The 13,343-nt window shown below is 42.3% G+C and overlaps 1 pseudogene; it reads left to right on the forward strand.

The window, feature by feature from the left end:
* Positions 1-8,666: 8,666 nt before the first annotated feature.
* LOC125148292 (60S ribosomal protein L15-like) lies at positions 8,667-10,117 on the forward strand (annotated as a pseudogene).
* The last annotated feature ends 3,226 nt before the right edge of the window (positions 10,118-13,343 follow it).

The following is a 13,343-nucleotide window of genomic DNA, read 5'->3' on the forward strand; positions in this document are numbered from 1 at the left end:
GATGACCCTCTAGGTAGAACGGCTTCTAGGTAGAGACATAAAGAAAGCTGCATAGGTTGTGAAACTTCACATTGAAACCACAACCCGCAGAATGCAGACTGAAACGCTTGAGCTGATTCTACCTGGTCAATTGCCCGGTAAAAGAAAAAGACCGCATTCTCTATCGGATTTAAAGGCCCAGAGTGTCAACGTATTAAAAATGTCCAGAATATAGTCCCAAACCAATCAATTATATGAGCAACAGAGCTTGGGCTTGTGTATGACAAGAGTGTAGTATAAATACGTGACAGTAAGGGTTTTTTTCATTGTAATGTAAGTGCTTGAATTCGTGAATCACTCTGGGCTTGCTGCTTGGTCTGTGCTTTGCCCTGCAAGAAAAGGAGGATAAAAGGGGCACCCGGGTGGCTCAGTGGGTTAAGCATCTGACTTCAGCTCAGGTCACAACCTCATGGTTCATGAGACTTTAACAAGGTCTCTCCAATTTTGGACGCTTAACCAACAGGACCACCCAGGTGCCCCTCAAAAATTCTCCTACACCCAGAAGAGAAATGGGGGTTTCAGGGCAAACAGTGCCTCCCAGATTGGAGAATTACAAGCAACTGAATCACAGCATTCTAGATAGAAACCAATGACCACAAACCTCTGTGGCAACAAGTACCAAAATAGAGAACGCTGAACTGTAACAGACAAATTGGTGGAGGCCAGCAAGGGCAAATCTGACAGGTAAAAATTCCAGTTATTGACAGCACATCCCCCCCCCCCCCATTTGTGTATTTTACCTGTAGGAGCTCCAGCAGCTTCTCACCACAAATATTGGAGAAAAATTCCCTCAAACTTCTGGAAGGGTGAAGGTAAAAGGAATCATGTTGTTAAACGCCAGAGCATCCTAACCTTCTTAACTAGGTCGGCCCTCACGAGAAACTATTTAACCGGAGTCTGACCTGCTGGGGATTTATGGGAGCCTAACTCACCTGCAGGAAGGGATAGACACAACTCCACCCCCAGATAACCTGCACGTGGGAGAGGGAAAACACCTCCAGCCAACTCCAGCAATCCCATCCCACCAAAGAGGGAGAGAAGCAGGACCACGTGTGAAATTCACAATTCAGAGGCAAAGCGTCACCAGAAAATGAGATCTACTCATAGGTCTATACAGTGCTTCCCTTTCCACCAAACCTTACTACTATCAGATAGTTAAAGTCTTACTTACGGCAGTTTTGTTTACCTAGTTGTTTATAATCAACTCTGAAAAAAATGTAAAACACACTAAAAGGGAAAAAATACATTTTGAAGAGATGGTACAAACGTCAGAACTAGACTCAGAGATGGCAGGCATGTTGGAATGGTCAACCCGGGAATTTAAAACGACTGTTACTAAGATGCTATGGTCTCTAATGGATAAACTAGACAGAATGTGGAAACAGATAGTCAGTATTTACAAAATCCACAAATACTACATTATAAGAAAATATTCTGAATCTTGAGTCTAACTTTGAAATAGGAAACTTCCTGTAAAAACACAACTCGCGCACACTGACTTAAGATGAAACTGGAAACCACAGCAGTCCTCAAAAACATAACAGCATCTGATGCTTGCTTCAAAATCATTCCAAGAAAACAAACCACAATAACTGGTGACAGCTACTCCAGATGCAGATAATGTAGCCAGTGAATTTTCTCTTATATGAAAGAAACCATTCTGATCATATGGAAATACTTTTAAAGTTTATAAAAAGGGGGAAGGCACCTGGCTAGCTGTCAGAGGATCATGTGACACTTGATCTCTGGTGGTGAGTTTGAGCTCCATGTTGGGCATAGAGATTACTTAAATTAATACAAATTTTAAAAAGGGGTGGGGCGCCTGGGTGGCTCAGTCGGTTAAGCGGCCGACTTTGGCTCAGGTCATGATCTCGCAGTCCGTGAGTTCGAGCCGCTCATCAGGCTCTGTGCTGACAGCTCGGAGCCTGGAGCCTGTTTCGGATTCTGTGTCTCCTTCTCTCTTACCCTCCCCCATTCATGCTCTGTCTCTCTCTGTCTCAAAAATAAATAAACGTTAAAAAAACTTTTTTTAAGGGTAGGGGAATACTCCTATGTTCACGTAAAAAACAGATGGAGTAAGAAAAGAATATTACATGCTAATGTTAATCAAACATACAAAAATCTCTAAAATACCAGTACATAGAGTACATTCCAAAAATTTAAAAATATGGGACACCTGGGTGGCTCAGTCATTAAACGTTCAACTTTGGCTCAGGTCATGATCTCACAGTTCGTGGGTTCAAGCCCCATGTCAGCCTCTGTGCTGACACCTCCCCTCCAAGCTTGGAGCCGGGACCCTGCCTCAGATTCTATGTCTTCCTCTCTCTCTGCCCCTCCCCCACTCTCTCATACTCTCTCGCTCTCAAAAATAAACATTAAAAAAAATTTTTAAAGAAAATTTAAAAATATAATTCTTCGGGGGTGCCTGGGTGGCTCAGTTGGTTGAGCGACCAGTTCTTGGTTTCACCTCAGGTCATGACCTCACAGTTCATGAGTTCAAGCCCTAAACTGGGGTCTGAGCTCGTGGCGCAGAACCTGGTTGGGATTCTCTCTCTCCCTCCCTCTCTCTGCCCTTCCTCCACTCATGCGTGTGTGTGTGTGTGTGTGTGTGTGCACTCTCTCTCTCTCAAAATAAATAAACTTAAAAAATTGTAATTCTTTATGTCCAAGTTGTGTTTCCCTAGAATTACAAGGTTACTCTAACATTGGAAATTCAATCAATTCACCATATTTGTTTTTTAAAGAGTCCTTTGACGCATTTATTCATTCAAATACTGGGTATCTATCATAGGGAGGCACAGTTCTAAGGACTTGAATTAGATCAGGGAACAAATTTCATCATTTCAGAGGAATCAGAGGAATGCACATAATTAACTCAGTGATCATTCATGAGAAAGCCTCCCTATGAAAGATAAAATTTATAACAACATTAAAGCAAACGGTAAAGATGGAATGTATATCCCATTGATATTAACAAGAGGTATGCCGATTTAATGACTTCCAGTCATTATTTTTCTGGAGATTTTATTTAGTCAGTAAAACAAGAAAAAATACAAATGATTTAAGGATTGAAGTGGAAAATTAAAACTGTCGTTATTTAAAATGATGCAATTGCCTAAGTGGGAAACCCAAAAGAATACATAAAAATAAGAATTTTTTTATTTAAAAATTGGTTTTTTTAATGTTTTATTTATTTTTGAGACAGGGAGAGACAGAGCATGAACAGGGGAGGGTCAGAGAGAGGGAGACACAGAATCCGAAACAGGCTCCAGGCTGAGCTGTCAGCACAGAGCCCGACGCGGGGCCCGAACTCACGGACCGAGAGATCATGACCTGAGCTGAAGTTGGACACTTAACCGACTGAGCCACCCAGGCGTCCCAAAAATAAGAATTTTAAAGAAAATTTAGCAAGGCTGCTAGATATATTTCAATATATAAAGACCACCTGCATTTTGTATACTGACAATCAGGAAGTCTAAATTAAAATGTATGAAATACCTGTGTGATAAAATTATACAAAGAAAAATTTTTAAATGCTTAACACTAGATCTAAAACCATGCACAGCTTTTGTGGGGAGAAAATTACAAAATATTGAACCCCTTTGAAGAAAACTTAAATGGGGAGAATCATCTTGGTCTTGGATTGGAAAGCCCAATACAAAAAATACTGCAATTCTTGGGCACCTGGGTAGCTCAGTTGAGCACCTAACTCTTGAGTTTGGCTCAGGTCATGATCCCAGGGTTGTGGGATCAAGCCCCAAGTCAGGCTCTGCATTGTGCATGGAGCCTGCTTAAGATTCTCTCACTCTCGGGGCGCCTGGGTGGCGCAGTCGGTTAAGCGTCCGACTTCAGCCAGGTCACGATCTCACGGTCCGTGAGTTCGAGCCCCGCGTCGGGCTCTGGGCTGATGGCTCAGAGCCTGGAGCCTGTTTCCAATTCTGTGTCTCCCTCTCTCTCTGCCCCTCCCCCGTTCATGCTCTGTCTCTCTCTGTCCCAGAAAAAAAAAAAAAAAAAAAAAAAAAAACGTTGAAAAAAAGATTCTCTCACTCTCCCTCTGCCCCTCTCCCCTCCTTGCATTCTTTCTCCCTCTCTCTAAAATAAATTTTTTTAATTAAAAAATACTACAATTCTAAAAATGATTTAGATTCAGGAAATGTCTAATCAAAAGTGACCAATTAGGGGTGCCTGGGGGGTCAGCCGGTTGGTTAAGTGCCCGACTTCGGCTCAGGTCATGATCTCACGGTTCCTGGGTTCAAGCCCCACGTCTGGCTCTGTGCTGACAGCTCACAGCCTGGAGCCTGCTTTGGATGCTGTGTCTCCCCCTCCCTCTGCCCCTCCCCTACTCACGGTCTATCTCTCCAAAATAAATAAATGTTAAAAAACATTTTAAAAAAGTGACCAAGTATTCTTGGAGAACCAAAAAACAAACAAAACCCCAAAACCTGATACACAAATATAAATGATCCCCCACAACTTCCTGATAATAAAAAAGAACTGCACAATGCAAGGACTAGATCATTCTATCTTCCAATTAAACTGGCTATCTGTAAGCCATCAGGGACATAAAAGTTTTAACCAATGTCCTTTCGAAGAGCCTTGAATTGTGTATTTTCTTTAATGTTTACTTATTTATTTTTGGGAGTGAGAGAGAGCGCAAGCTGGGAGGGGCAGAGAGAGAGGGAGACAGAGGATCTGAAGCAGGCTCTGTGTGAGAGCCTGATGCGGGGCTCAAACCCATGAACTGTGAGATCATGCCTTGAGCTAGAATCGGACTCTTAGCTGACTGAGCCGCCCAGGTGCCCCATCAAACTGTGTATTTTGAGAAATGAAATGTGTGCCTTGGTTACTATTAGTAATGTCAATAACGTCAAAGGAAATGCGGAGTGACCCGACAAGACTGTGTATTGTGGCCTCCAATACATGCAGAGATATGTAATTTAGGTATCTGTGAGGCAAGAGATTCCCAGAGTTTTGGCCCTGAAGAGGTCAATTTTTAGGCAAGGGCTCAACAGTTCATAATAAACATGAAGCTAGGGCCATTTATTCACCAGGATATCCAGAGCCAAGATGACTGCCTGAGATTTGGCCGGGTGCAATGTTTCTCAGGATCCTTAAGTTTATTTATTTATTTTGAGAGAAAGAGAAGAGAGCAGGGGAGGGGCAGAGAGAGAGGGAGAGAGAATCCCGACCAGGCTCTCACTGTCAGCACAGAGCCCGAGGTGCGGCTTGAACTCACAAACTGTGAGATCATGACCTGAGCTGAAACCAAGAGTTGGATGCTTAACAGACTGAACATTCCAGGAGCCCCATGGAGTCCTATTTTTTATTAGCAACATCCTGGTTAAGAGATGGAAATCAGTAACATTCTACTGTGCCCCATCACATATGATGGTTAGCAGTGGAATTCATATAGTCCATGAACTCTCATTACTGTTTACTACCCAGGTAGCCAAGGGATAGATGGATGGACAGATGGATGGATGGATGGATGGATGGATGGATGGATTTACCTACTTATGCACTTATTTTTAGTTTTAAGAAAAGGCAAAACTGGGTTATTTAATTTTGAAGCAGTGGAGATAAACACCTCTTTAGTAATGGGGTTTATATGAATTTTAATCCTTGGTGGCCTTGTTGTAACTTACGTTGGGCCATATTATTTTAACAAAGAATTCACAGGGTCCTATCTCATCAACAAAACTTGTAAGTGCCAAAGAGTTACCTTAATTTACATTTATTATTTATTGTTGTTATAGATATATCCAAGATGATACATTTTAGGGCAATAGGTAGGTATTAGGGAAATTCAGGCAAGACTACAGTTCAAGTGAGGTATACCTATTAATCCTCTATTTTTAATTACTTTTTAAAGATTATAATGGATACAATGTTTACATTTGGTGTGATCCCCAGGTATAACTATGTTTGAGCCACAGTACTGATTAAGTCTATGAAGCTTTTTCAACTAGTGCATTTTAGCAAATGTTAATTTAGAAATTACGTTGAAGAGGCACAAAAGCCAATCAATGTCCCTTTTATCTTTTTCTTACATATTTTTTGAGTATATAAATTCTATCACATAGTGATCATACATTTGATTATTACATATATAACCAAGTTATATAAATTCTTAGTATTTTTTTTAACGTTTATTATTGAGAGACAGAGAGACACAGAGCGTAAGCAGGGGAGGAGCAGAGAGAGGAGGAGACACAGAATCTGAAACAGGCTCTAGGCTCTGAGCTGTCAGCACAGAGTCTGACGCGGGGCTCGAACCCACAAACTGTAAGATCATGACCTGAGCCGAAGTCAGTCACCCAACCAACTGAGCCACCCAGGCGCCCCAGTATATGAAATTTTAATATATACATTTTGGAATTCTAATTGGACCTAATAATGGGACTTTGTTTTAATGATTATAGAATTTACTTCAATTCTATAGTACAATATTATGTATAAACATTTTTTATTTATTTACCTTTTATTTTCTCCCCCGAACCTAGGGATTTGTTGTTTTTAAAATCAATAAGTAATCTAAGAGCACTATGGTTTCTATACCTGGAACTTGCTCTGTACATAAAATTTAAAGATCTCTTTTTGGGGGGCAGAGAGTGCTTCCCCAAAAAGCTGCAATCTTTACTTTTTTTTTTTCCATTTAGTCTCCTGACAATGATTGTTTCCCTTAAAACAAAAAAAAAGAAAAAATGGGGCACCTGTGTGGCTCAGTCAGTTAAGCGTCCGTCTGACTCTTGATTTCAGCTCAAGTAATGATCTCACAGTTCACAGGATCAAGCCCTGCTTTGGATTATCTCTCTCCCTCTCCCTTTGCCCCTCCCTCTCTCTCTCTCCCTCAAAATAAATAAATAAATAAGCATTAAAAAAAGAACTTAAAAACCACAAAAAGGTATTTACCTGATGAGCTCCTGTGGTGGTCCTGAGTGGCCCCCGTTGTGAACATCAGCGTCTCTTTCTAGGCTATCCCTATCAACTTCAGAGGGCCTGAGATCTAAATCCAAGAGAAAAATAATGGCAGAATCCAGATTTTGTGATAATTTGGTTTGCGGGAGAATGCTTTTTAGCATGCTGGTCAGCAGCAGCACTCGGGAGTGCCCACATACACTGACCAGGAGATTGACATCCTCATATGAGCTGAGAAACCTCCGCAAAGGTTTTAGGGAAGCAAAAACAAAATGCCCCCCCCCCCCTTTTTCATTACACATTGCACCACCAGTCTCCATGGATGGGATCTTTTCTTTTTCCCACTAAGAAAAAGTTGTGATAGAAGCAAAGAAAACATCATCAAAGGGATTTGCCTTTAAAGCAGCATATACATTTTTGAAAGCCAGGGTTATCCATAGGGTGGGCCCCCTCCACCTAACTAACTACTGATGAATGAGATGGGCCTGGCCAAATTTCAAGTCAAAAAAAATTTTTTTTAATGTTTATTTATTTTTGAGAGAGCGAGCACGAGCAGAGGAGGGGAAGAGACAGAGAGGAAGACACACAATCCGAAACAGGCTCCAGGCTCCAACTTGTCTGCCCAGAGCCCGACGCAGGTCTTAAACTCAGGAACAGTGAGATCATGACCTGAGCCGAAGTCAGACACTTAACCAACTGAGCCACCCAGGCACCCCAGCAAGTCAAGTGGATGAGTGTTTCCCAAGGGTCACAATTCCCAAGGACAGTCAACAGCTTTTAATGGCCTGTCAGTGGAGCACATATTCACATCAGACCTACTTGTCCATCAAAGTAGATTTCTCACAAAGGGCCACCACCTGGGTGGGGTTCAATGCCTGGCTCCTAAGGCCTCCTTGGTGGTGCTCTAATGGCATTGATTTCAGGCTAGTGGACCAGTCTCAGCACCGTCACAGTAGCCTGAGGGTAACCACTCTGTGCTTCCCACTCTCCAGGAGGCCTTCACTGTGCCTCTTTTAATATATGCCAATCGTCCCTAGATGCTTCTGTGATTTCTCATCCAGTAGGACATCTTTGTCATTAATAAAATGTTGACTGGGGGCCTCTCATACACCCAATCATAGTAACTATACAAAGCAAGAATCTGGGATCAATCTCTTACCACCATTTAGGTTGGAAAACCATGAAAGGACGTGCAGACACAGCACAAGGCAGTAAAGGCCAAAGTGCAAGTTCACCAGGAGCCAGTACTACTCTCAGGCAGAACTTGCTGTTTGGTGTAGTCAGTGAGCCAAGAGCAGCCTAGAGGCATGCACCCCACTAAAACACTGAGTCACCTTGTGCCAAATGATTTGTGCTGGGGTCTTAAATTATAAAGGTGACTGGATGGTAACACAGGTTAATGCCACTGAAAGTTTATCATGCACAGTCCCAAGAGAAGGGGGCACACCAGCTAACGCAGGATCACATAGGGAAGCACCAGGTCAGGAGGCAGAAACAGGAGTGAAGGGAAAGCATAGGTCAGAGCTGTGTTGGGGGTTCCTGCAGGAAAGGCAAGACAGACCAAGGTAAAGCTAAACATTGTGTCATTTGAGTAATTCCAGGGGGCTCTGGATCATAGGAGTTGCCTGCTACCTAGCCCTAGGTTGATTTAGGGCAGGAGGAATATTGGATCAGAGTGTGGCAGTTAGGATAAAGGAGGTGATTGGAGTATGGGCTCTGGAGTTGTTGGTCTGCATATGAAAGGTGAGCTTCCAAGGAAGTTATTTACCATCTTTAAGGATTAGCTAGTCCTGCCTTTCCCTCTGGAGGCAGTCATTAGCTGAAAGGTAAACCAAGATGGCACTTACAAGGACAGCAAAACCTTGGATTGTGAGTAACTTGTTCTGTGAGTGTTCCGCAAGAGGAGCAAACCTTTCTAATACGTTTTAACTTGATAAATGAGTGATGCCTTGCAATACAAGTAGTGCATCACGCCAAACATCACATGATCACAAATGACCCAATGGTTCTCTCTCCTTCTCTCTGCGGGATTGTGGATGATTGGCTCCCATGCTCCGATGCTCAGTCCCAGGCGAGGTGTTTGGCAGAAATCGGTGATTGTTCAGAACACTGGAAGATGCCCACAACTGGCACTAGTGTAGTTTTTGTCACTTCAAAGCACCTAGGGACAGTCCTTTGCTTTTCCATACAAGAGTAAGCTTGGGATGGGAATGCTTTGCTCCATTCTAGGTCAGCCAGCCTGCCTGCAGACATGGACCCTTTCCTCTGCTGTCCTATTGCCAGTTACATTAAATACAGTATATGACAAGAGTTCATTAATACAGTACTATAGTCAACACCCATAATAGTGAAAGTCGTTCCTACACAATAACCCTCCTCTCTTGCCTCCCTCACACCAGCCAAGAAGGCTTTCAAAGTTAAATCCAGGTTAATTTATTTTTCTTTATATTTTGCATTTTCTTTATCATTCTGTATTATATTACAGTATTACAGTCATTTTTATAGGAATATTTTTGGGTTGTGGAATGAATCATCTGAGTCTCCATGGGGGAAACTCACTTTGATATACAGTACTGTATATCCAGGAGCTATGGAGGAAGAAGCAATCTGATGTAATGTGCTTTCTTCTCGGGGTGCACTGCTGACAGTTCTACCAGCTCTCTGAGCTTCACAGGGCCCCCCACCCAACCCAGCGTGATAAAGTATGCAGACTGGGGTACAAAGCCAAGCCATGTCCTATATTGGATTCGTGTGCGACACAGTGGCCCAGTTTCTAAGGGTGCAATTTATGGCAAGCCTGTCCACCATGGTGTTAACCAGACAAATTTTGCCCAACACCTTCAGTCTACTGCAGAAAAGAGAGCCGAATCCCACTGTGGAGGCTCTGAGAGTCTTGAATTCTTACTGGGTTGGCGAAGATTCCACATACTAATTCTTTTGCGTTTATCCTCATTGATCCGTTCCATAAGTTATCGAGAAACCCTGACACCCAGGTGATCACCAAACCAGTCCACAAGCATAGGGAGATGGGAAGGCCAAGATCTGCAGGGGCAAGAGCCGTGGCCTTGGAAAAGGTGACAAGTTCCACCACACTATTAGTGGTTCTCACCGGGTGGCATGCAGTGGACCCAATACTCTCCAGCTCCATTATTACTGCTAATCTAACATTTGTAAAATTCTTACCTAATAAACAATTTATGTCAAAAAAACAAATTAGCTAGTCTTGGGAGGGGCAGCCATCTCTCGCCAGGCAACAAGACCCCAAAGATGTTAAAGCAATATAATACACAGAAAATTAAAAATATGATGAATACAACGGCTAAGCCAACGTCCAAAAACAATGGTTTCCTCCTGAACGGAACAATGGTTTCCTCCATCACCCAGGCGATGCAAGAAGGACGGCTCACATGGGTAAGGCAATCTTCCACCTTATTTATCTGGAAGGTGGATACATATGGACCCACTATTTTGTACTTATTTGTACTATTTTGCACTTAAGGATCTTCACACAATTTTCTGTTTGCATGCTAGAACTACAAAATTTGAGAGTGGAAAATATCAGGGGCACCTGGGTGGCACAGTCAGTTGAGCATCTGACTCTTGATTTCAGCTCTGGTCATGATCTCGGGGTCATGGGATGGAGCCCCACATCAGGCTCCATGCTGAGCATGGACTCTGCTCAGGATTCTCTCTCTCTCTCTCTCTCTCTCTCTCTCTCTCTCTCTCTCTCTCCTTCTCTCTCTCCTTCTGCCCCTCCCCCCCCCACACTCTGTCTGAAAATTAAAACAGAAAGAATAAAGTCACAGAGTCACATTAAAAAGTCACATTAAAATAATGTGCCATAGGGGGTGCACATGGCTGTCTCAGTCGGGAGAGCATAAGAACACTTGATCTTGGAGTTGTGATTTTGAGCCCCACATGGTGGGGGTTGGGGAGAGAGTAGAGTTTACTTAAAAAAAAAAAAAACAAACAGGAGGAGATACAGCAGAAGAGTCAAAGAGATGGCAGCATGAGACAGACTTGGACTGAAGTTGCTGGCCTTTAAGGAGTAAAAAAAGATCCACCAAGAAAGGAAAGTGTGAGGCATCTAGAAGCTGGAAAAAGCAAGGAAACAGATTCACCCCAAGAGCCTCCAGTCCTGTTAACATATTGATTTTAGCTCAGTGAGACCCTTTTCAGAGTTCTGATCTCCAAAACTGTAAGCTAGTAAAATTTTTGTTGACTTATGACATCATTTGGTGATTTGTTACAGCAGCAATAGTAAATTCATAACACATTGTAAAGCTGGAATATTAAGGTATAGATTGTGAGGTCAAAGAGAAGCACTTACCTTTATTCAGGATAGAATGGACAGAGCAGAACAGGATGGACAACGCATATACAAATTTCTCAGAAATCTATTCCCAAGAAGACTTTGGCACACCCTGTTCCACAAAGTCAGCTCTTGAAAAGGTCCCCAATGGCTTTTATGGTTAAATCCCATCCTCATTTAACTCCCCCAATCAGCATTTGGTATAGTTGAGCAAGTCACTGCTCCTTGCTTTGGATTAATGGATTAAGACACCAATCTTAATCTACTCCTGTTCCATGGGATCCTACTTCTCAATTCACTTGCTACTTCCTCCCATGACCCCAACAGCCAAAGTGTCCCAGGGCTTGCCAATCCTCAGGTGAAATGATCTAACCTAATGGTTTTAAGTGCCGCCTATACACTGATGACTGAAACATAGGTGCTCAGCCTGATGAGCTTTGTTTTCCCATGTACCAAGAAGTCTACACACAAACAGATCCAATGGCTGAGCAATGATACCAGGAGGGAAAGGCATCTCTTGTGTTTTTCAGCCATTCCACACTATCTGTGGCTTTTGTCCTCATAGTACACAACATATCACCTAAACTCCAGAAATGTACCTGATTTCCAGGAAGGAAAGAGAAAGAATGGAGGCCAATCATTGAAGAGAAAAAGCCACTGGAGACTATCCCCTTTTTAACAGCTTTCCCAGAATCCACACTGATGACTTCTGCCTACTTCTCACTAGCCAGGACTATGAAATAAGTCTTCCCATAAACCCAAGGAAACCTGAGAAGTAGGAATATTTTTTTAAACTATATGCCTGGAGATAATCTGGATTCTATTTATAAGGGACCAAAGGACAAAGAATATTGAGATGACTAGATACTACTTGCCATACAAAGCCAGAGAGAATTTTCCTATAAATAACCAAATAAGGATATACATAAAGAGCCCATTTTATAACGCACTTGCAAATATACTAGAAAGCAGTACCTAAAACATTTACAAAATGCTTTTACATTCATTGCCAATTAAACTTCCAAATATCTCATAATTCACTGAAGACTTATATAGGGAAGTCTTTAGAGGTGAACCATAATGAAAACACCATTATATGAAATGAGTATGATATTGCAGAAGTTCTCTAGAGTGTCTTTATTTTTTTTAATGTTTATTTTTTGAGAGAGAGAGCACACGCGACTGCAGGGAGGGACAGAGAGAGAGACAAAGAGAGAGGATCAGAAGCCAATTCCACACTATCAGCACAGTGCCTGACACGGGGCTCGAACCCATGAGCCGTGAGATCCTGACCTGAGCTGAAGTCCGACACTTAACTGACAGAGCCACCCGGGCGTCCCGAGCACTCATGAGTCTCTTAAGGGATGTGTATTTACCAAAACTCATTCCCACAACTTTACATTCATTCAGCTTCTTTCCAGGGTGGGTTTTCACACACAGATTAAGATTTATAAGATGGATACACCATTTCCCATGAACCCGATAACCAGTTTCTCTCCACTATGGATTATCATTTTTTACTAAAGGTCAAAAGCCAAAAACCACACACACACACACACACACACAGGCATTTCCCTTTGCTGCCTCTGTGAGATTCATAATATCTGCTGCCTCTGTGAGATTATCAAAGATTCGCTTGTGGGGCAGAAGTAAAGTTTTCCCGCATTCATCTTACCATCAGAGGGGTTCTCTCCACTGCATGTTATGACTTACTCATTGACACCTGAACAATTTTCAGCACTTCTCACAGTCATGAGTCTTCTTGCACATGAAGCAATCAAGAATTTCTGAAGGTTTTCCCATATTTCTTGTATGTATAGAAATCTCTCCACTGTTGAGTTTTTACATGTTGAGTTCTTAAAATTACTGTAAGTCTTCCTGTTGTCTTTTACATTTGTAGGGTTTTATGCCAGTATGAAGTCTCAGGTGGATATTAAGGCCTCAGCACTAAGGTTTTCCCCACATTTCTTACATACAGATGACCGATCCCTAGAGTGAGCTATGTGCTATCAAAGCATGTGAACATATTTTAAGCTGTATCTCATTCTTACTTTCACATGACTTTTACAGTAAT

This window comes from Prionailurus viverrinus, chromosome A2 (assembly GCF_022837055.1).
Source record: "Prionailurus viverrinus isolate Anna chromosome A2, UM_Priviv_1.0, whole genome shotgun sequence".
NCBI classification, from domain to species: Eukaryota; Metazoa; Chordata; class Mammalia; order Carnivora; family Felidae; genus Prionailurus; species Prionailurus viverrinus.